Consider the following 25203-nt stretch of genomic DNA (forward strand, 5'->3'; position numbering starts at 1 on the left):
ATTTGGAAGGGCTTGCAGACACCAGCTTGATGAACATCTTGAGTCTGTAAAGCAGGCAGCAGCCCTTGATCGGCAACAATGTGTAAATACCACAGCGGGAGAGAAATTATTGTCCTCGAGATCTTGGCAATGTCCAACCCTATCCACGAGTTATGGTAGCGCAACACCAACCACACATGGCACCCCAATATTATGTGCTATAAAATGTCAATATCATCTGTAATTTGAATTAAAATAAACTGAGCCAATGTCAAATCATTGAGCCATTAACGAAGTAACTAAGAACAATCTCGGTGATTTCTCCGTTGGGGTCCAAGTTTACTACTTGATTTTTCTGATCCAAATATAATTTTCTTTCTCTCTTCGGGGCTTATTTTAAGCTCTCCTCCTCTGTGATTGTTAATTGTTTTTTAGCAACTTGATTAATTGTACTTTCCACTCCGATTTGGCCTATCATAACATGTTGTTATATTCCCTATCCACGTTTATGCACAATGGTTACAACTCATCTCAATCCACATGGCTTGTCTATAGAACTTTTTTTTACTTTTTTAAGTGGTGTCATGAACACCATTTTAATCAGTTTTAATAAAGGTTTGACACAAGAAGCTAATGACATGGTTTAACTTCAAACTCTTTTTGTAAAGGATAATCAACGGAAGGAGTGGGTAACAATTCATAAGTAACTTCTAGTAATTTAAAGTAATGTAATGACATGTTTTTATGTTGAATTGAAAATGAACATTATAAGAAAGAACAAACTATTTCAAAAGTGATTTAGTTCGGGCCTCTCAAATGAAAACAATTCCAAATAATTAAGAAATTCCATATAACATTTAAAATGAAACATAAGTAGCCTAATATTGATTTGCTAGACTTAACATAACAGAATTAAAAAAAGAAAAAAGAAAAAAAGAATTCAACAATGATATGAAAATTGAGTATAATCACAAGATAGGGCTTTTGAATTCAAGGTTTGGATAGGTAATTGAGGTCTGCTTTCGATAGGCCGATTGAATTACAACCTATGTCTAGCTTTTTGATTATATCTCTAATTCCTACCGATTGTCACGGTATGCGCATCTATGCAACGTCATCTAGCAATGCCGAATTCTTTTTGTCATCCATCTTGTGTAAGGTTGCAGTGTTGAAATGATTTTTTAATTTAATTATATAATTATAATTAATATTTAAGAATTATTATTTAGTATTTTGTTCATTAGTAACCTATTAGTAACCTATCATCTATCATCTGCAAGATTTTAAAGAATTAATTGTGCAAGTGGAAAACACATTACCTCCAGTATACCCTACCTAAGATAAGCTACTTTGTTATTTGATTATTTTTTTTTATGTCAGATTTATACACGTTGGTCTTCTTTAAGGTTTACGGTAAATCTCTCTTCATAAAAAAATTTCTATTTTATCAGGTTGAATTTTAACCATTCTAAAATATAGTTTTAGCATCACATTTATCTATACCTTGTATCTTTAATACCTGAGAGTGTACTTTATAATGTAATTTTACACCACATGCATATTAAAGTCTACATTTGAACCTTAAAAAAAAACATTGGAAAAAGGTTTTTTGTATTTTAACTGAATCTTAATGGATGATCATAAACTAATTAAAATATCTATTTTTGGATTTTTTTTAAAACATAAAAAAGATGCAATTTTTTTTTAATAAAAAATATGTTTGGAAACATTTTAAGATTTGGTCGTATGCATGAACAAAATATTATTTTTCTTTTTTTTGATAGAGTAGATTAATTTAAAATATTTAAAAAAATTTCTTGATTTTTTTTTTGAAAATATTTCAAAGAAAACCAAGTATTTTAATACCAGATTTGTATCTTATAGTGTAAGTATACAACCTAATATTAAAAAAAAATAGTAGAAAAACATTTGAGAAAATCATAAATATTTTAAAGTACCCCTTGAAATTTTTTGGATTTTTTTGTTGTTTTTTTAATATAATATATAATATATTATCATATTAATACATTACAAAATATATGAGCTGGGTCGACCCAGATAGCTAGGCTGAACTCGGCTCAGAAAATGATGGGGCGATTCCTACCTACAAATGGTTGAGCCGATCTCGGCCCAATGTAATCTTTCTTCTTCTTTTTTGGAGTGGCTGGGCCTGACCCATACATATGGGCTGGGCCAAATTGGGTCCGGCCCACATTCAAAGAATTACATTGCAGAATGTGAATAGTTACTTTTCACATTCTGCATGCAACTAAATGGTTGCAAAAGTTGGAAACATGCAGAGGAGAAGGCTACAGGGCATGGTAGTGGTCTGACCATAGAGGACATCAAGTGGTGGTGAGGCCAGCGGTTGGAAATTGTTGCAGGTGGCAGAGCAGGAAAAAAGAAAAAGAAGAAAATATGCAGGAGAGAGATAGGGACTATCGATGTATGCTTTGCTGCTTATGAGGAGTTAAGGCAATCGCTGGTAGTAAAGACAGTGATGAAACGATGATGGTAGGAATGGTGGTGGTCGAAGGCCATGGTAGAGAGAAAGGGAGAGGAAAGAGAGAATAATTGCAGAAATAAGGTAAAATGGCTGGTTTTTGGCTGACTTTAGACCTGATTTTCTGTTCTTTTAGGTCATGAAATCCACCTCTATTTATAGAAAATGAAAGAGGAAAATCTTGCTTACACTAGAAAAAAATTTCAGCCCTTAATTTAGTTTGGAAGGATCCCAACGATCGACTAAAAGTAGGCATCTTGAGTTGTTAAATTTGTAGAAAAAAACTACATAAGTTGGCCAGTTTAGGTCGGCACCGGTGCCGTCTTGTTTGCATTCAGACTGAAATGTTCACTTGGAGTTGTAGGGAAATTGCAAGGGGTCATTTGCGTTCATGTGTTGTAAGATTTGATGGAGTAATGAAGCATTAAGTGCACTTAAAAAGTAACCACCTAGGCAGCATTCTCGGGCAAAATCGGGGAAGACAATGAACAGTGATCAGAATTAAATGCACTTGAAAAATAGCCACACAGGCAACATTCTTAGATAAAATCGGGAAAGATAATAAACAGTGTATATATATTCAAAATGATGTCGTTTTGGATTGAATTAAGAATTTTTACTGATTTTAATATAGTCCTCCAGCTTTCAATATGTTTCAATTGGACTCCTAATTAACCCTAGACTTTTGATTTAATGCAATTAGACCCCTACAGAACTTCAACATCAACCCTGGATTTATATGCCTTTTGCAATTTAGTCCTTGGTCTTGGATTTATGCAATTTAACCTCTAATTGACTATTAAACTTTCAACTTCTTCAATTTAACCCCTTGTTTTTGTCAATTAAGCCCCTATAGTTTGGCGCCTTTTGCAGATTGGTCTTTGGCTGCGAACTTCTTCAATTTAGCTCCTAATTGATCTTAAAATTTTAATTTTCTTGCAATTTGACCTCTAATTTCAAACAATTAACTTGGTAAAAATTAAATTTAGTCTCTTAAAATTTTAATTTTCTCAATTAAGCTCAAATTAGTCTCTCAAACTTAATTTTTCACCAATTAAGACCCAAATAAAATTAATTTGACCAATTTGAAGTATAATTAAATCTTTACACTTAATTAAACCCTTTAATTGGACTCAAATTTATTCTTAAACATAATTAAAATTTAATTTGGCCCATGATTAAATCAAATTGGCCTATTAAAGATTTAATTATGTCCTTGGACTTATTTTTTATACAAATTTTTTCAATAATCATTTAATTTGATATTGAATCTGTATTTTTTTCATTTTTTGGACATAATAGAATACAATTAGACCTTGAATTTCTTTCAAAATTACAGCTTGATTTCCCAGTAACTTGTAGTAATTTAAGTAATGTAAGTAATTTCATGACATGTTTTTATATTGAATTGAAAATGAGCATTATAAGAAAGAACAAACTATTTCAAGAGATACAAGGTAGTTCGGGCCTCTTAATTGAAAACAATTCCAAATAATTAAGAAATTCCATATAACATTTAAAATGAACATAAGTAGCCTAATATTGATTTGCTAGAGACTGTTCCTAACTTAACATAACAGAAATTAAAAAAAAAAATCAACAAAGATATGAAAATTGAGTATAAACACAAGATAAGGCTTTTGAATTCAAGATTTGGATAGGTAATTGAAGTCTGCTCTCGATAGGCCTATTGGATTATAACCCATTTACTAGCTTTTTGATCATATCTCTAATTCCTACCGCCTATAATCTTTTTGCAACTAATGTCTATTAAGGTTCCTAGTTGTCTCGATGTTTCCTATTTCCTATTTGAACCTTTTGCTCTTTTATTGCCATTCTCCAACCTTCCCAACCATGATTATAGGTACACAACCAAAATTCCATTAGAAAGTTAAAATATTAAAACTAGTAAGAGATTTTTTTTTTTTAACTTTTCACAATGAGTTTTTTTTATTATCATGTCAACCGAGAGAAAATTTAATCTTTAAATAAAAAATCAAAAGTAATTAATGTATATAAGTCACTCATCATCGTGAGGAAAGCACTTGCATACTATAAGCGAAGCATGTAACACCTGCTAATAGTAAAAAATATTAGTCAACCATATCATTGTAAATACCACTGCATCTTGTTTTTAATGATGTGATGCGTATTGATAATGGCTGAGTGGTTTATCATTATTAGTCATTTCTTCTTCTTCTTCTTCTCTCTCTTATCATTTGAAAATTATAACTTAATCCTGTTTGTTTTTTGTATTTAAACTTTAGTGTTTATTCATTTGACTTCTATTTTGTTTCATTGGCTCTTTTAAAAAAAAATTATTGACTTTTAATTTCACAGTTCAATCCAAATTTTTTATATATTATTTTTACTAATTTGATCCCTATTCTTTTTATTTTTCCTTTTAATTTCATTATTCAATTAGAAAATTATTTTTTTTATATCAATTTTGATCATCATTCTTTTAATAAATTAGTTTTTCTTTTCAATTTCAATCTTCAATCAAATATAAAATTTATTTTGTGTTTCAATTTTGATATTCATGTTTATAATTGTTATATTTTTTTTTGAATCCTTTTATATAATTGATTTTTTTCAATTTTATTCTTAAATATTTGTTGATTTAGAATTGGGATTCATGATTTTTTAAGATAGGGTACTTCGGGTTTAATGATCTTAATTACGAGTTTGAAAGGTTAACAAGGGCTGATAATCTTTTTAAAAAATAGGTTTTATATTTTTTTTATTGGATTAATCTAATCTCATGATCTGGGTCATGAATTTGATGAGATATCTCAGGTTATTTCACTCTTAATTATCAAGTTACAAGTTTGTTATACTAGCTCGAGTTTACTAGGGCTAATTGTTTTGGCTCCCCTTTTTTATTCCATTTGGCTTGATGTATTTAATAAGTTGAGATTTGAGCTACTTTATTTGTCCCATTTGGAAAAAAAAAAATCTCAAGTTATCATGATTATTCTTTTTATTTTGTAATTTGATTTATTTTTTTTATCATTGTCTAGTTTTTTATTGTCAAATAAAGTTAAATTAACTTATTTAATCTAATCCAGTTTATGATCGGAATCTCTAATTTTACTTCTTTAGGAAAATTGTTTTTATAAAATTTAAATATTATTTTTATAAAAAATATAAAAAATTATTTGCCTTACTATGAAACAAGAACGTCAAGGCTAGTACTTTTTACTATTCTTGGATTTATGACTCCATATTATATGGAAATATTCTACAATCAGTATTGGATTTACAATTTAAAATCATTGAGTTATAAATACAAATAAATTAAATGCCTGCAAGTTTGTTAAAAAAACCTACGTTAGCAAGTTACTTAAAAATAACATAATTATCATATCCAACTTATTTTGATATATTAACTTGGAACTAACCAATTATAAACCTGTCACAAGTTAAGCTAATTATATAATAAATTAATCTGATCAAATTCGTGATACTCAATCAAAGTCAAAATGAGATTTTTTTTATAATTTATTTTAAAAATATTATTTTATAATAAAAAATCAATAGACAATAAAATCAAGTCAAGTTTTATAATTATAAAAAAAAGTTTAATCAAATAATATATTATTTTGGAAAGCTAATAGGTGCCTTTAGAAAAATCGTTAATAAATATATATATATATATATATATATATATGAAAAAAAAAAATATAATAATGCATGGGCTTAAGAAGAAAATCTACATCAGCGACATAGTTAAATAAAATCATTCAAGCTAGTACTTCTTTTAAGTGCTAGTTACTGATACATGGTAGTAACTAGATGCGCTATCCATGTTTCGTTGCGGGTTGTCTATGTGCTTGATAATAAAACACTGAAATATTAATAGAATATTTTATAATTTTATTGATGGAATTTTTTTATTGATAAAAATTTTATTGATTAATTTATCAATGGAATACATTTGTAGGTATACCATTTAGCGGTAATTCCATCATCTATTGTTAATTTTGTAAGTAAAAAAAATTATGAACCAATGGTTTTAAAAATGGAAAGTGAGTGCAAAAAAAAAAAAACATTTTTAGCTGGAAATTCATTGACAAAAATATTTTATCGGTATATTTTCATTGATGATAGTGACATATGCAATTTTTTTTTTACTTTTTAGAATATATCAACAAATTGATTTCGTCTGTATTTTCGTTGGTGATTATGACATATGTAATAAATTTTTCCAAATCATTGTAAAATAATGACAGATTTATTATGTCTATAATTTCATCCATGATAATTAAAAAATAAAATTGTACAGAATAACTAATATAAAAATGAATTGAATAATAAAATGAAGAAAATAATTAAACAAATAAAATTATATAAAATTAAAATATATAAAAATAAAATTGAATAATATAAGTCCACATATCCAAAAAAAAAAAAATTAGAACAATGGTGGTACTGAAGGAGGAGGAGGAAGAGGTTGGTCGTTCTCGGGACTATATGGACAAAAAAAGGGCGCCCACATACCACCCATATATGATCTTATATCCATAACCATTTGGCGGAGTTATTCATAATCCGCTGAGAGTCACTCATATTTTTTGATAAGATAAGTCGTGCGTTGTTGCAAGGCCACGAGCTCCTGAGATTGGGTAATCGATAACGATTGGGAGCTCTCAACTGTTGAGACACTATAGGCCACCTACAAGTTCTCATCTGTAGTGTTGGAGAATCTATACACCTGATTTTTATCAAATCAACTAAGCGATCCTGCCACCATCCATAAATTCGGATCAAAATCTGGCCTCAATGTTTGTGAATTTGAAAATCAATAAAATTAATGAAATATTAATTAGTTTTTCACAAATTACATTAAAAGGAAAAAATAAAATCAAAACAAACTTACATTGAAAAGTTGTCCATTCAATATGCCTCATACTTGCAGGTGCATTGACCTCGTTGTGAAGGTACATCGCCTCTATATTGTGGAACCGCATTGGAAGAGGTAGCATTGCAAGTCGTCGCAAGTGTTTTTTTTTTTTTTTGTCGGCACCTAATGACACGTTGTCATCATTGCTAGAGAACTAGCTGTGATTATGTGCTCATGATGTGCTATTAATTTTGTTCTACGCATCTACACAATTTCGATAAAAAATACATAATCACATTTGATTTCAAAAAAAAATTCAGCAGCACCTCCCCTATACTGAACACTATCCAAATTGTTCAAACCTGCAAATATTGACAAGACATATGCCACAAACCAGTTGATTTTATTTTATTTATACTAGAAATTTCAGATTATTCAATTTTATCTCATTTTCAACGTCATAATTTAATGTTTCTAATCATAAAATAGAGAGAGAGAAAATCCTATCGGTAAGCTATTATCTATAAAAATTTAACAATAAAATATAGAAAAAAATAAAATTTAATTATATATATTAAATTAACATCTAAATAAATTTAACAATAACAATTAAAATTCAACAAAACAATCAAACACCCTATTATGCAATATATACAATAAAATAGAGATTAAAAAAATTAAATTTAATCCTATATATTCAATTGACATCTATACGGCAAATTCAACAATAACAATTAAAAACAAAACAATCAATCATTATTGTAATAAAAACAATAAAATAGGCAACAGAATAATACAAAAAAAAACTATAGACTTTAAAAATGAAAAATACTTACCTTAATGGTGTGTTTACTTTAAGACTTTATCTATGTATATATATATATATATATATATATATATAAACCTTTTACATGTTGAAGATTAAGATAGAACTAGAAATTAAAGCAAAATCACTTTAATTGAGAGGAAAAAATGAACTGCAAGGTACTCATTGGGTTTTATATTGTGTTTTTACAGATGAAATATTAAATAATATTATTCTAATTAATCTGTTAGTAATTCCCTTGATAAATTGACAATAAAATTTCAATTTCACACTAAAATTTTCAAAAAATCCTTTAGAATTTTTTTAGTTTATTGGTAATTCCCTCGCTAACATTACATAAGTACACACGGTCAGAGATACATTAATTACCTAGGATTTACTTTTATGCAACCTCATAGACAAAATCATAAAAGAACCACTAATTAATATTATTATTAATTAGTCTGTCGGTGATTCCTTTGGTAACTGTCAGAGGAACCACCGATATGGTATGTGAACAAGTCCATTCATTTCTGGAATACAATGATAGACATAGGCTATCGGTGTTTCAATCTATGATGTTTGAACAATTCTCTTCGTCTCTAGAATACACTAACGGACATAGGTCATCAGTGTTCCCATCGGTGATGTGCATAGAGAATGATAGATTATGTCTGTATTGGATGTCTATCCTTCATGCAAACACTTGAATTGAAAGCTACACGCACAGCACAATAACAACACTTCACATAACAATTATAAATAAATATTTTTCTGTATAGAATTTCATCCATAAATATTACATGATAAAAAATTCCTTTACACTTTTGTGTTCTAATAGTTAGTCAGAATTATCTTTTTCTTCTTCCTTTTCAATTGAATCATCATAAACTCCATTACAATCTTCAACATTGATATCATCATCATCTTCATCGACTTCCACTTGTTCGCTGAAGCTTAGAACAACATTCAACTCCTCATAATCAACATCAACAAGACTATTATCAAATATGCTAAAATTTAAATTTTCTTCTAAGTCAATCGTTGAGCAACTCGATATAGTTCAACCAACTCACTAACTTGAAAGGCATCATCTCTCACACTTGTGTCTTCGTTTTCATTCTAAACAACCTTGACATAACCCCTGGGTTTCGTTTTTAAAATGGATAGCCATTCAACTCTTGATCGATCCTTTTTAAAGAAAAGGTGTATGTGTAATAAACTTGTTGACATTGCATGGAAAAAATAAAGATATCGTTTGCATTGCAAAGTCTAGCTTTTGAGTTAATTTTAACCCGACCATTATAGGGATCTAGTCTGATTTCTCTGTCTGTGATGTCATACCAATAACATTTGAATAACAACACTCTATTATGCTCGGTATGATATTACAATTCAACAACCTCTTCTAATTTACCATAATAGTCAATTTCAAACTCATTATAAGTCAATCCCTTAGCACAAACACCACTGTTTTATGTCATTCTTCCATGCTCGTATTCGTCAGTATGAAACACATATCCAGTAACAAAATACTCGTTGTAGCACTTCACTTTTCTTTAAAGATCTAGGCTTAGTAAAGACAATGAAACACTAGCATTCCTTCTTATTTGATAAACAGTGTACATCAAGTACAATAATGAACAATAAACGAGAATTCAGTAATGAAATTAACTACCATGATAGATAATGAGCTATTAGATAAAGTTTAAGTACTTACATGTATTTTGAACTATATGGAAAATTATTCACCTTGTAATCAAAAGATTTAGGATTCTGTCAGCTGTGAGTTATTAGACAATAATTATGAGTTTGTGATATAACAATAAATAAATAGTCCATTTATAACAAAATTTAAGTAGTATATATTAGGGTTGAGCATTTTCGGCCTGCTTTGGTTTTGGACTAAAATAAACAACCAAACCCAATTGTTTTTCAAGTTTTTGAGTCGAACTGAACCGAAAATTGGTTCAAACCAATTAATTTGAGTTCTGTTTAGTTCTATTTTTCCCCTTCCAAACTGATTCAAACTGAAATTATTCTGGTTGAGTTTTTTTAGGCTTTTTATTGACTATATTTTTCAAGGCTTTTATTTTTGTACTTGTTTTCATTTTATAGAAAATTAACTCCAAATTTCTTTTTGTTGCCTAGAAGTTAAACCCAGTAAAAAAATACACAAAACAAAATGAAAGCAAAGCAAAGAAGTAATTTGATTGAAAAAAAAACAAAGAGAAAATCAAAAGTTATTGAAATGTAAAACCATCAAATCATTATTATTTGAACCAAAGAAAACCAATTGCAAGAAATCTATATAGATCCTAACCATCCATCTTTATCTTCTTTACATGGGGGAAGTCACTTCTCTTCTTGTTTTAGCTAATTAAGTTCCCTCCCAACATTTCTCTTTTTGGAACTCTTATGCAAGCCTTCTAATCAGCTTGGATACCTTTTCTTTTTATTCAATTCCTTGTCTGGGTATTCCTTTCTAGAATAATATAATGGTTGTAGAGCATGGAGGAGAAGAAGACAGATTTGAGAGATGAGAGACAAAGAGAGCAAGGAGATGGGGCGACTGAGAATGCTGATTTAAGTTTAGGATTAGAAGAAAATATGCTATTTATACTTGTTTTCTTTTTTCAAGTGCTAGCCTAGTTGAACCAGGCTAGATCAGTTCGATTCAATCGATTTTAGACTTTGAAAACTGAATTCGAACTGAACCGGAAATGTTTTGTGATTTTCTAATTGGTTAATTCAATTTTTTCTCGATTTAATTTTTTTGGTTAATTTTTTGCTAGGTTTCTCAATTTTCTCTATTATTCAATTTTTTTTCTCACCTTTAGTATATATAGTTACTGAATATAAGGTCTAAGTTCATCACAATTAAATAACATATAATTATGTGTTTGTTTCAACTCTATTTCAAACAAATATCTTTCCCTTATAGCATTTTTAGGAGTAAGTCATCTAGGATTGGAGAATATTGACAAGTTCTCACTAGAAAATACTTCACTCCTATCATTATGCTGTGGAATGCGATTTATTTTTTTTCTCAAATAAGGCTCAAAATAGTACAAGATAAATGTTAAGATCTCCTTAACAATATAGGCCTCACACATTGAAGCCTCAACATGCATCTTATTCTTAACTTTTTTCTTAAAATTGAACAAGTACTTGCATGGAATTAAACAAATATTTTAAATTAAGAAAAACAATGAAAATATATTAACAATACATTATATATGTAATATCTAACCTCTTGAATGGATACATCCATCTATACTGGACTAGACCTCCAACTTTTACCTTATACGGTAAATATATAGGTAGATGCTCCATCGAGTAAAAAAATAATGGAGACTTGCATGAAATTAAACAAATATTTTAAATTAAGAAAAACAATGAAAATATATTAACAATATATTATATCTATAATATCTAACCTCTTGAATGAATACATCCATCTATACTGGAGTGGACCTCCAGCTTTTGCCTTATACGGTAAATATATTGACTCTATTTCAGAAAAATATCTTTTCCTTACTGTATTTTTAGGAGTAAGTCATCCCGAATTGGAGAATATTGACAAGTTCTCACTCAAAGATACTTCACTCCTATCATTATGCTGTAGAATGCGATTTATTTATTTTTTCTCAAATAAGGCTCAAAATAGTGCAAGATAAATGTTGAGGTCTCCTTAACAATATAGGCCTCACATATCGAAGCCTCAACATGTATCTTATTCTTAACTTTTTTCTTAAAATTGAACAAGTACCTGCATGGAATTAAACAAATATTTTAAATTAAGAAAAACAATGAAAATATATTAACAATACATTATATATGTAATATCTAACCTCTTGAATGGATACATCCATCTATACTGGACTAGATTGAATGGATACATCCATTTATACTGGACTAGACCTCCAGCTTTTGCCTTATACGGTAAATATATGGGTAGATGCTCCATCGAGTCAAAAAATAATGGAGACCTGCATGAAATTAAACAAATATTTTATATTAAGAAAAACAATGAAAATATATTAACAATATATTATATCTATAATATCTAACCTCTTGAATGAATACATTCATCTATACTAGAGTGGACCTCCACCTTTTGCCTTATACGGTAAATATATTGGTAGATGCTCCATCGAGTAAAAAAAAAAATGGAGGGAATATCATCTTAGGTTTATATATTGTCTCAAGGATATTCATATCAAGCCTCTTAATGTGATGTTTCTTCAACTTGTTGGAGTATATATCTTTAAAGAAATTATTGATCTTTGTGAGTATATCTCATATCCCCTTTGGTAAAAAAATCATGATAAGTTAATGAAATGAGTGTTTGCATAAATACATGGTAGCCATCGGTCTTCATTCCATGCAATCTGAATTCCTCTAGATTAACCAACCTAGATATGTTTGAGGCATGTCCATAAGGAAAATGCAAACTCTTAAGCCATTGGTAGACTAGTAGTTATGCATTCTTTTCTAAGGTGAAGCTTGCTCTAAGCTTTGTGACCCTGACCCATCTAAAACCAACTTTATATTCTTACGGTTACAAAACAACGTTATATCCATTTTAGCCTTCATGTTGTCTTTTTTCTTCCCCTTCACATCTATGATCGTATTGAAAATGTTTTCAAATATGTTCTTTTCTATATACATGACTTCAAGGTTATGACAAAAGATATTGGTCTTCCAATAAAAATGATCATAGAAAATACTTCGTTTAACATAGTTGTGGGTTAAACCAAAACCAAAAAAATTTTGCTTACCGGATTGGAAACCAAACACAATGTCACCATATTCTGACACCACGTCATGCAATTCTTCATTAAAAATACACAGGGGTGCAACATCCTTTTCAACTCTACTAATAAACAAAATCCTTTTGGTTCCTTTTGTACCTATGATTCGTTCGCAAGAAACCTTAGTGGCAGTCAAAAAAAGATGTTTTACCTTTATTTGTTAACGTGAATGCCTTGTTGTTTTCCATGTATTATGGATATGCTAGTTTTCCATGCGTGCTCCTACCAAAAACAATTCCATAAGCTGAAAAATTATTGATAGTCTACATCAAAATTGCTCTCATAAAAAAATTTATGTTTTTTGATACATCTTAAGTCATAAGCTCTAAAGGACCACAACTATGTCAACTCATTAATCACCTATCGAAGACAAACATTTATATTTCTGCCTGAACACCGGATATGATTGTAGATAAAAACATGAATTCCGGCCTCATACACATTCTCGGTGGCAAGTTGTAAACCATGAGTACAACCAGCTAATAAGAATAAGAAGCAACAAATAACTTAAATGAGTTGAATTTGTTTGTACATAACCTAAGATGCATGTTCTTTGATTCAGTTAAAAAAATAAGGATGCACACTATTAAAATGTTTCCATGCTTCACCATCAGAAGGATGCATTGTATAATTGGTGTCATGTCATGTACTCAATAGTCTTTAATGACATGAATAACCTTTATAGTCTTTGTCTGATTAGGAAGTATCTAATTTTTTATATGTCATGGAATGCTCATGCCAGTTCTGGGTTTATGGAATGCTCACATATCACGCACTCAGTCAGCTTAGCATTTTCAAGGTAGCATAGCATACAGAAATTATGACACATGTCAAATTTCTAATATTTTAAACCGAGGGGTTTCATCATGGACTTAGCAGTGTAAAAGTTCTCTTTCAGCCTATTCCTTTTAAGTAAAATACTTCTCGTCCATTCGATATTTCTATCATAACTAGCCTCACTCAACTTATAATCTGACTTGATGGTGAACACCTGTGTAATGACCGTTAATTTACTGTAATTTATGTAGCCATTGATTAGTACTTAAAAGTGCATTTTTATCATGGTTTTATATCATCATTTTGCACTTGAAGTATTAATAACTCCTTAACTAAAATATGTTTTATAATAATGTATCTAATAATATAAGATACCTATAATTTGTGGTAAATGTCTATTTTTAATGCAGGCCAAACTTAGAAAAGAGATGTCGGTGCAATCCAAAATGGAAGACTGTTCGGTAATTGGATCATATTTAGAGCTATAAGATTGGGAGAGGTTTATGATCAACTTGAATCTACTTTAAGTAAAAATGAATTGGATGAAACTGAAGATTTGCAAATGGTTTATTCTGAGGAAGAAATCACGGATGAAACAAGCACCGAAAATGTTGATGCGAATCTTTTGTCAACAGTGACAACAGATTCGACATCTGACATCACACTAATCGATGATTACTTTCCTAACGAATCCTTACTTTCTCTTAGTCCAATGCCTTGGTATGATAAAAATATCAATTTTCTTGCTTTAGGAGATTTGCCAGCTGATTGGAGTACCCAAGACAAAGAAAAGTTTTTGAACGAAGTGAAAAGCTTTTATTGTGATGACCCTAACTTATTCAAATATTGTCCTGATCAAATATTTCAAAGATTCATTCCCGACAATGAGGTAAGTAGTGTCATTAAATTTTGTCATTCTGAAGCATGTGGAAGTTATTTCTCGTAAAAAAAGACAGCTATAAAAATCTTTCAAAATGGATTTTATTGGCCCACCATGTTCAAGGACACACATGCATTCTGCAAAACTTGTGAAAATTGTCAAAAAGTTGATACTGGTCAAAAAGTTTTGTTTTATAATTCTTAACTCTATGCATTCCCTAAAGAGCTAAGACCAAGATGGAGCAATCCTTATGGGGCCTATGATATTGAGAATTTAATGAATGACAATGATTTTAAAGAAAATGGACATCGTTTGAAAGTTTACTTTGATAAGTTTCCTAGTGAAAATGAATCAACTGGTTGGAATGATCTTGTAGATAAAGGTTGATTATTTTGTCTTTCTCATATTTTTTTGTGTTTCTTTTTTAGTGATTTTTTTTGCTAGTTTCTCTCACCCCGGTCAAATGGCGGATAACGGTACTCCGTGACTTAAGTCGGTTCTTTTAGTTTTCCATAATAACTGATATCTGTGTATATATTTGTGCAATTCTTTGAATCTCTCTTCCAAATCTCATTTGATAATGGAGACTAATCTTGAAAAATTGAAAAATTATTTTTCCGCTCTGCCTCAAAATGCGATTACAAAAATTTATTGTGCTAGATGTGCAAGATTGTGATTGTTAATGAATCATGGAATTCCTGAAGATATTCGCTGGTTGATTGAAGCAAAGGTCCGATTATTAGGTGAGTCCTCTAACTCCTTTATTTCACACATGCCTGGAACAGGTAAAAGCACTTTTGCAAAGAAACGTCGTGCAAAACGACTGAAAGTCTATCATCGATGTGCTAGATGGACTTGTAATACACAATGTCGTTCTTTAGGAATGGTATCTATAAACCGTGAAGATAAAATATAATTCATTAAGGATGGCCTGAGTAAGGACTCTTTAGATAATCTTCTATGGACTCTTGAGACGCATCCTAGGGGAGATGTGCATCGTGCAATTCATGATTTATGGCCACTATTTCATAAAGAACATGATCGACTTAGTCTTGGGAATCTGACTAAAAAAGACCCTGTTTGCCAGTTTTTAAGAAAACTGGATGGGAAGCCTATCCCCGACCCATAGAGGGCGTTTAAGCCGTTCTTGGACGTAAAACAAAGGGAAGATGTGAGCCACAATCACAACTACCTGTACATACACATGCTTTTTTCAAAAGTAAATAAATAAATAAAAAGAGAGAGAGAGTGTGTGAGACTCCAGCTGGCCTACATATAGATGTTATGATTGCCTTTCTAATTTCTCATCTATAAAACCCTCTTTTCCTTCCTTTCATTTCTACTCAACCCATACATTCAACAAATACAGAAGTGTGTAGAAATGGCAAGTTCCTCAAGTCATCAAATAAGAAATATTTGTGTTTTCGGTGGATCTAGTCCTGGGAAAGAAAAGGAGTTTTTAGAATCAGCAAATCATCTTGGTCAGGTGCTAGCTGAGAGAAAGATTCATTTAGTGTATGGGGGAGGCAGTCTTGGGTTAATGGGAGGTGTGTCAATAGCTGCATTTTTAGGAGGTAGTCAAGTTTTAGGAGTCGTCCCTGAAGCTTTGGCACAAGGGGACATCATTGGAAAAACAATTGGAGAGGAACTTCAGGTCTCCACAATGTCAGCTCGAATGAATGCAATGTTTAACCATGCTGATGCCTTCATTGCTTTACCAGGTGGTCTAGGCACATTAGAAGAGATCTTTCATATTTCCTCTTGGGCTCAACTGCACATTCACCATAAACCCATAGGTTTGTTAAATGTTAATGGTTATTATGATAAGTTGTTGTCTTTTCTTGATCATGCTGTGGAACAGGAATTTCTAACATCTTCTGCACGACAAATCATAATCTCTGCTACTACTGCTGAACAATTGATTGACCAACTACAATCTTTCATTCCTGTGATTGATCCTTCCATGAGTCGCATAAATTGGTCATCTAAGGAAAGCCGTAAAAAGCTTAGATTGGATTTGAGCCTTCATTTGTGAATTTTTGTGTCTTTTGGTTTTATTATTATGTTTTGTTATTTCTTATTTTTGTTTCAGTGTGTTTCAGGTTTTGTCAGTGTTCGTTATTTCAGGTGATATCTTTTATACTCTATCTTTCTACCTTAGAACATTGAGGACAATGTCTCGTTTTGGTTGGGGGGAGAGGGTAGTAGTTGATAAAAAAAAAAATTGTTTTTCATTTCATAAAGCATGTGCATAATTGTTGTTACTAGGATGGCAGAGTAAAGGAGTTCTTTTGTTAAAGTGACTCTTGAGACGCATCTTAGTAACCATTCTTAACAAGGTCTATTATAATACTTCCTGAAATATTCAGGTTTACAAACTCTCGTATTGTTACCACTTAATTCTGCTCATATACTTATTTAACATGTATTCTTAAACCTTAATTTACACACACACACTTTAACATATGATTGTGGGTTGCATATTGGATTATTACATTATTTATGTTCTTTTGTTAAAGGTAACAACTAAGGGAAAGGGATTGTATATAATTAAAAAGAAAAAAAAAAAAAAAAAAAAAAAAAAAAAAAAAAAAAAAAAAAAAAAAAAAAAAAAAAAAGAAAAAAAAAATGATGATAATAAAAATGTAGATAAGTTTGGTTTCGTAGCCTCCCTAACCTAAGCAATTAAGCCCGAAGGGGTGTTTTAACACCTAATACCCTAAAGTCAACTGACTTGGGAGCTATTGGCCCAACGCTTGTTACATGGGTTGAGGAGAAAAGCTTAAAGGAATCAAACATTGCACTATCTACATATCAGTATCTGCGACCCGAGTTACTAAGCTCGTAGGGGTGTCTTAACACCTAATGCCCTAATACCAACTGGTCTGGGAGTCATTAGCTGAAAGCTCATTACATGGGTTAAAGATGCATGATATTTTTAAATTATATGTATATACATTAAAAAAAAAAGACAAAAATAATAATCCCAACCCAAGGAAGTTAACCTTAAACATTAGAACAAAAATTTTGTTTTCTTCCAAGAAAAGCCCCATAATTATGTGTTGATACATTGAGCACAAAAGAAAGGTTTATTAATATCTTGTTAAGTGGTATTGAGCAGATATATAAATTTAATGAGAGTTTGTTTATCTGGATAGATTAATGGAAGTTAAATGATGAATACCTTGCTTTGTGAAATTTGCAAATTTGTTTTCTATTTTAACGCTTTGATTACTAGGGACTAGTAATAAGCTGGTTGGGGGGTGTGATTAGTACTTAAAAGTGCATTTTTATCATGGTTTTATATCATCATTTTGCACTTGAAGTATCAATAACTCCTTAACTAAAATATGTTTTATAATAATGTATCTAATAATATAAGATACCTATAATTTATGGTAAATGTCTATTTTTAATGCAGGCCTATCACATAAATGAAAGGATTGATTGATGACTTGAAGAACTTAAATTGCAAGGATAAAGAGATGGCCAAACTTAGAAAAGAGATGTCGGTGCAATCCAAACCGGAACACTGTTCGGTAATTGGGTCATATCTGGAGCTACAGATCTCAGATTTAGGTCCAATTTATATGGATGGAAAGGTAAGACATAGGCCTACAACTTTCATATGGAGCCCAAGATCTAAAAAGGCCATTATCAAGTCCAAATTGTAGCAACAACAAAGAAGCCCGAATCTGTCTTCCAGCCCGAGCACTATTCGGTATTTTGGCCATATCTGGAGTTCTAGAAGTCCAAATGAGCTGAAATTTTTACACAAGAAAGCTGAGACAATTGCCTACAACTTTCATGTTTACAACTGGCTCCAATTTTGACGTTATCAATGACGTTTTGGGCAGACAAGAGAAGATAAGGATTGTCACCAAGTCAAAAGTTGGTCACCCACTTATCAATTAGTCATCAAATCAATAGTTCCCATTTTTGGCCTATAAAAGGAGGCATTTGCCATGCATTTAGGCATCTTGATTTCCAGATCAAGATCATGCTCTTCCTTTCTCTCTTTGTATTTTTTATGCTTTGTTTTCATTAATATTAAGTTTATGCCTTTCATTTCCTTTCCTTTACTTAGTTAACTTTTATGTTCTTATTTTGTTTATCTATTTTGCTTTCTTTCATTATGTCTAGCTAAGTTAATTATGTCAAGGTGAAAAGGTTACACTAATGGTGTAAGAATAAGTATAATGTAAACTTAATATGGACTTTAATGTTTGATACTAACATGTTTTATATTTGCTATCTTGTTCACTCTTTAATACTTTGCTTGTTAAATGACTAATCTTGATTTATGTTGTATAACACTTGGTACAACAAATGCTTGGCACTTTCATAGCCCATAATGTATGGTATAACCGACACCTGAGCTATGAAAGGAACTTGATTTGTTGTTAACATAAGTTATAATCATGAATGCTTGACGAGATTTACAAGTATTAGCATTAATTGAATAAGATGACTAATGTAATCATGTTAACAATATATAATCTGATTGGAACCTCCTTTGTGTGTGGTTTCCAATTCAATAATAAGAGTTTATACTATACTTGTTTGATATACCATTAGTGGAACCTCTAACCTTGACATTTGTTATTATCATTGTTTAATCGTTACATTAATATTCCATCTCAAAGTTCTCATCATCTTCTTCTTCTTCTCTTTCTTTATTATTATTATTATTACTACTACTACTACTACTACTACTACTACTACTACTACTACTACTACTACTACTACTACTACTACTACTACTACTACTACTACTACTACTACTACTACTACTACTACTACTACTACTACTACTACTACTACTACTACTACTACTACTACTACTACTACTACTACTACTACTACTACTACTATCTTTATCTTCAAAAGTTCCATTGCACATCAATTCAACCATTTGCCTATCTTTAGGTGTTAACCCTTCATAGAAATGTGAAACCAATCTCCATGTTTCAAAACCATGATGAGGGCAAGTACTAAGCAAGTCTCGATACCTATCCCAACATTTGTAAAATGTTTCTCCTGGTTTTTGAGTGAAAGTGGTGATTTGTCTCTTGAAAGAGTTTGTTCTATGAGATGGGAAAAACTTCTTTAAAAATTGTTGTTGCATTTCATCCCAAGCACGAATGGATCCTGGTCTTAAATTTTGTAGCCATGTTTTAGCTTTATCTTTTAATGAAAAAGGAAAAAGCTTTAATCTGATGGTGTTCATGCTACAATTTAAATTATTATATGTGTTGCAGACCTCTTCAAATTCCCTTAAATGCAAGTATGGATTTTCCAATTCTAAACCATGAAAAGAAGGTAAAAGTTGAATAATACCTGGTTTAAAATTAAAATGAGATGCATCGGGAGGAAAAACTATGCATGATGGTGCACTTGTTCTTGTGGGATTCATGTGGTCTCTAAGTGTTCTAGCACGGTTATTCTCATTATTTTCATTATGAAGTGATTGATTATCTTCTTCGGCCATATTTTCTGAAAATGATGAGGATACCCTACAAAGTCTACCACTTGATATACGTGACCACACTCTCATGCACGTATAAGAAGAGAATAAAAGAAAAAAGAAAATAAAAGAAGAAGAAACAAGAGAAAAAAAACAAAGTTATATACAAGAAAAGTGAAAAGAGAAAATAAAATAAATATTATAATTTATACAAAACTTACCTCCCCGGCAACGGCGCCAAAAACTTGACACGACTAAAAAATTGATGTCTTCTCCCAAGTGCAGGAGCGTCGAAGTAATAAATAACCCGGCAAGACCAGGGTCGAACCACAAGGAGGTTAATTGTACAAATTATATACAAAAATTATAAACAACAACAACAACAACAACAATAATATTAGTAGCAATAATAATAATAATAATAATAATAATAATAGTAGTAGTAGTAGTTGTTGTAGTAGTAGTAGTAATAAAAAAAGAAGAAGAAGAAGAAGTTGATGAGAATTTTGAGATGAAAGATTAACGTGAGGATTAAACAATGATAAAAACAAATGTCAAGGTTAGAGGTTCCACTAATGGTATGTCAAACAAGTATAGTATAAACTCTTATTATTCAATTGGAAACCACACACAAAGGAGGTTCCAATCAGATTATAGATTGTTAACATGATTACATTAGTCATCTTATTCGATTAATGCTAATACTTGTAAATTTCATCAAGCATTTACGATTATAACTTATGTTAACAACAAATCAAGTTCCTTTCATAGCTTAGGTGTCGGTTATACCATACAGTATGAACTATGAAAGTGCCAAGCATTTGTTGTACCAAGTGTTATACAACATAAATCAAGATTAGTCATTTAACAAGCAAAGTATTAAAGAGTGAACAAGATAACAAATATAAAACATGTTAGTATCAAACATTAAAGTCCATATTAAGTCTACACTATACTTATTCTTACACCATTAGTGTAACATTTTCACCTTGACATAATAAACTTAGCTAGACATAATGAAAGAAAGAAAAATAAATAAACAAAATAAAAACATAAATAAAATAAAACTTAACTAAGTAAATGAAAGGTATAAACTTGATATTAATGAAAGCAAAGCATAAACATTACAAAAAATACAAAGAGAGAAAGCAAGAGCATGATCTTGATCTAGAAACCAAGATGCCTAAATGCATGGCAAATGCCTCCTTTTATAGGCCAAAATTGGAAACTATTGATTTGATGACTAATTGATGAGTGGGTGACCAACTCTTGACTTGGTGATAATCCTTATCTTCTTTTATCTGCCCAAAACGTTATTGATAACGTCAAAATTGGAACCACTTGCAAACATGAAAGTTCTAAGCAATTGTCTCAGCTATCTTGTGTAAAAACTTTAGCTCATTTGGACTTTTAGAACTCCAGATATGGGCCAAACACTGAACAGTACTCGGGCTGGAAGACAGATTCGGGCTTATTTGTTGTTGCTACAATTTGGACTTGAAAATGGCCTTTTTAGATCTTAGGCTCTATATGAAAGTTGTAGGCATATGTCTTACCTTTCCATCCATATAAAGTGAACTTAAATATGAGATTTATAGCTCCAGATATGATTCAATTACCGAACAGTGTTCCAGTATGGACTACACCGACATCTCTTTTGTAAGTTTGGCCATCTCTTTGTCCTTTCAATATCAGTTCTTAAATTCATCAATCAATTCCTTTATTTATATAATAGGTCTGCATTTAAAAGGAACATTTACCATAAATTAAAGGTATCTTATATTATTAGATACGTTATTATAAAACATGTTTTAGTTAAGGAGTTATTGATACTTCAAGTGCAAAATGATGATATAAAACCTTAATAAAAATACACTTTTAAGTACTAATCAGACATGAATAACCTTTATAATCTTTGTCTGATTAAGAAGTATCTAATTTTTTATATGTCACGAAAGTTTTTCTCAAGCCAGTTCTGGGTTTATGGAATGCTCACATATCACGCACTCAGTCAGCTTAGCATTTTCAAGGTAGCATAGCATACAGAAATTATGACACATGTCAAATTTCTAATATTTTAAACCGAGGGGTTTCATCATGGACTTAGCAGTATAAAAGTTTTCTTTTAGCCTATTCCTTTTAAGTAAAATACTTCTCGCCCATTCGATATTTCTGTCATAACTAACCTCACTCAACTTATAATCCGACTTGATGGTGAACACCTGTGTAATGACCGATAATTTACTGTAATTTATGTAGCCATCCCATAATGGTTCATTAGAATCTTTCAACATATCAAAAAACCTAGCCACATCTGCATTAGGTTCTTCTTCTATGATTGGACATTAACTGACATTACCTTGATTCATTTCCATTACATCCATTACCATTTTTTATAAGGATTATTATTGTTATTTACAACTATATGCACATTGCTAGCACTAGAACTTGACCCAACCATCATTTCTATCATGCACTAATTACAAACAAATAGTTCTCTGTATGCATACCAACATAGGTAATCCTCCACGAACCCTTTGTATAGAAGATGCATCCTTATAACATCTGAATACAGAAACTTTTTATTTTTACACCTCCTGCATGGACACCTAATACTGCCTCCATTAAAATTGCTCAAAATAGATGTTATGATATTGATAAAACTCTAAACCTCATTACAATAATTTATTCTCTGTAATACTTAGGGTGAATCTCGATACATCCATGAATGTTCATTCATGACGTCTATCAAACCTCTATAAAATAATGATGCCAACATCTATTAATTAACTATGTTAAATAAATAAATTTGCAAAAATCTTGGTTTAGCTTAAGATTATCCAACTTACTTACAAACTTCTCTTAAATATTCATTATCAATTATCTACGTTCATGCAAATTTATACACATTAATCTACGTAAATTATAACTCAACAATAAAATTGATAAAATTAAAACAAACCTATTAAATAATCTATTATTTATTTCATTACAACACACCTAAGTTGGTAATTTGACAAAAATTTCAACAATTTACAAAAAAATATAATTTTGCAAAATCTAAAACAAACCATAATAAGTACAAAATTATAAATCCATACTACAATTTTATTTTTTAAAAAATACAACAAGTAAACACCCAAACAAAATACATGTACTAAAACACATTCAATAATAATAAAATTGACATTTTAATGTTAAAATTAAAAAAGATTGATTCACTTACTAAAAAAAAACCTTGCAATAAATCAGAACACGGATGTTGTGACTACAAATGTTAAATAAGGATGACTTATGTTGAGAAGAGGTGGTTATTTTAAGGGGTGGTTGTTTGCAGTGGGCCAGTGTGGGGGGGCAGTTTGTTTAGATACAGGGGTGGGGAAAAAAGGAAGAGAAATTAGGGAGGGGAGGGTCGATGGTCAGGTCATATATTAACTTTTACTAATGGAATCACCAGCAAAATATTTCTGTCATGAATACGTCGGCAATTCTGTAGGTGAAGTGGACACTTCACTGTACGGAAATCACAATTTGAATTCCTCTGTAATTTCATCAGTAAAATCGCCTATAAAAACTTTTATATCATTGCACTTCTTTATTTTTTAAAATTTTATATATTCCATTTGGGATTCTCTTGATATATGCCAACAGAATGTTTATATCAGTATATACCAATAGTTTCAGTGAGGAAATTAATTTAGTCGGTAATTATTACCACAAAATACCAACAAAAAAATTCTATTAGTAACATCATTATTTGAATTTTTGATAGTTTACAGGGTATAAAAAGCCTATCCTAATCAATTTTAAGCCAAAAAAGATGCATGGCGAGGCAAAGAAAGCATCCCAAGCTATCATGCAAAAGACTGGTTTCCAAGCATTTTCACATATAAACAATGAAGCAAATGATTTAGCACATCTTCCTTTTATCACCTCTAAATTGTCAGAAATCACCACTAACCTATCAGCTGCAATTAATGTCCTAGAATAGCCCAACACCTTCATTTGCACCCTGAATTACAAATGCAAGCAAAGTTATTTCTCATTTTCCACCTAGTCATTAATTAAACACATATTTCATCCATTCTTGAGAGTGGCTTAATTAAGCTTACCAGTGCAGTAAACACATGACCATCCTTGGTGTCCAGACCAGCCATCCACATCCTAAAGAACCTTGTGAGCTGGACAAGGGCCACGGTCACGGAGGGTCCGGTATGCTTCAATAATAATTATAGCCTCATTGGTGCACTTTGATAGCCTATACAATTTATTGAGACTGCATAGGCTCTCCAAGAAAATGGCATGCATTCCATAGAGCAGCCTGCAAATCCATTAATATTGTTCAAGAACAGTTCACATCGACTATTAACACTACATAAGTTTGGAGGGGTTGTTTGGAAAGCATTTGATAGAACTACAACACATGAACTAAGGCTGTTCTTGCAAGAAGCGCAAGAGAGTGCATCAATCCTTCGAAGACCCCTCAAAGGCGCGCATGTGTGGCTATATATATATAACATTAAATGTAATTATTTGATCACTTGCCAAAAAAAAAAAAGAATGAAATATAAAAAGTGTAATGGTGGAAATTTTTATTATTATATCATATATTTATATACAATTTATTTAATTATAAAATGTAACAATATATGCATATAATATAAATATTTTAAATATAATATTCTAGACATATAACCATTCTTTGGTGTTTGAAGAACATTGAAAATATTTTTTTTTTCTATGATATCCTATTTTTATAAAATAATTTATATGATTCAAAATTATAATTATTGTGTAATATAACATATTTTGTATTCCAATGTATTCACTAGTTGTGTTATATATAAATTAAATTTTTATATGCACGAATGAATTAAATTAATATACTTTTATATTGTACATTAATATATCCTAATATATTATTTTCTATATAAATATATTAGTAATTTATTATTTTCTAATAATATTATATTTTAAATTAATGTGTGTGTGTGAGAGAGTATATATTGTATGACTTTAGTTTTTGAGTTTTTTTTTAATAGAAAATGTCATCTAATCTTTTTAAAATGAAAAACACCTTTTTTTTTTATCTAAAACTTATGTTTCTTTTAGATGAAAAAATGAATGTT

Source organism: Populus euphratica, unplaced genomic scaffold, assembly GCF_000495115.2.
Source record: "Populus euphratica unplaced genomic scaffold, PopEup_1.0 scaffold117.1, whole genome shotgun sequence".
NCBI lineage: Eukaryota > Viridiplantae > Streptophyta > Magnoliopsida > Malpighiales > Salicaceae > Populus > Populus euphratica.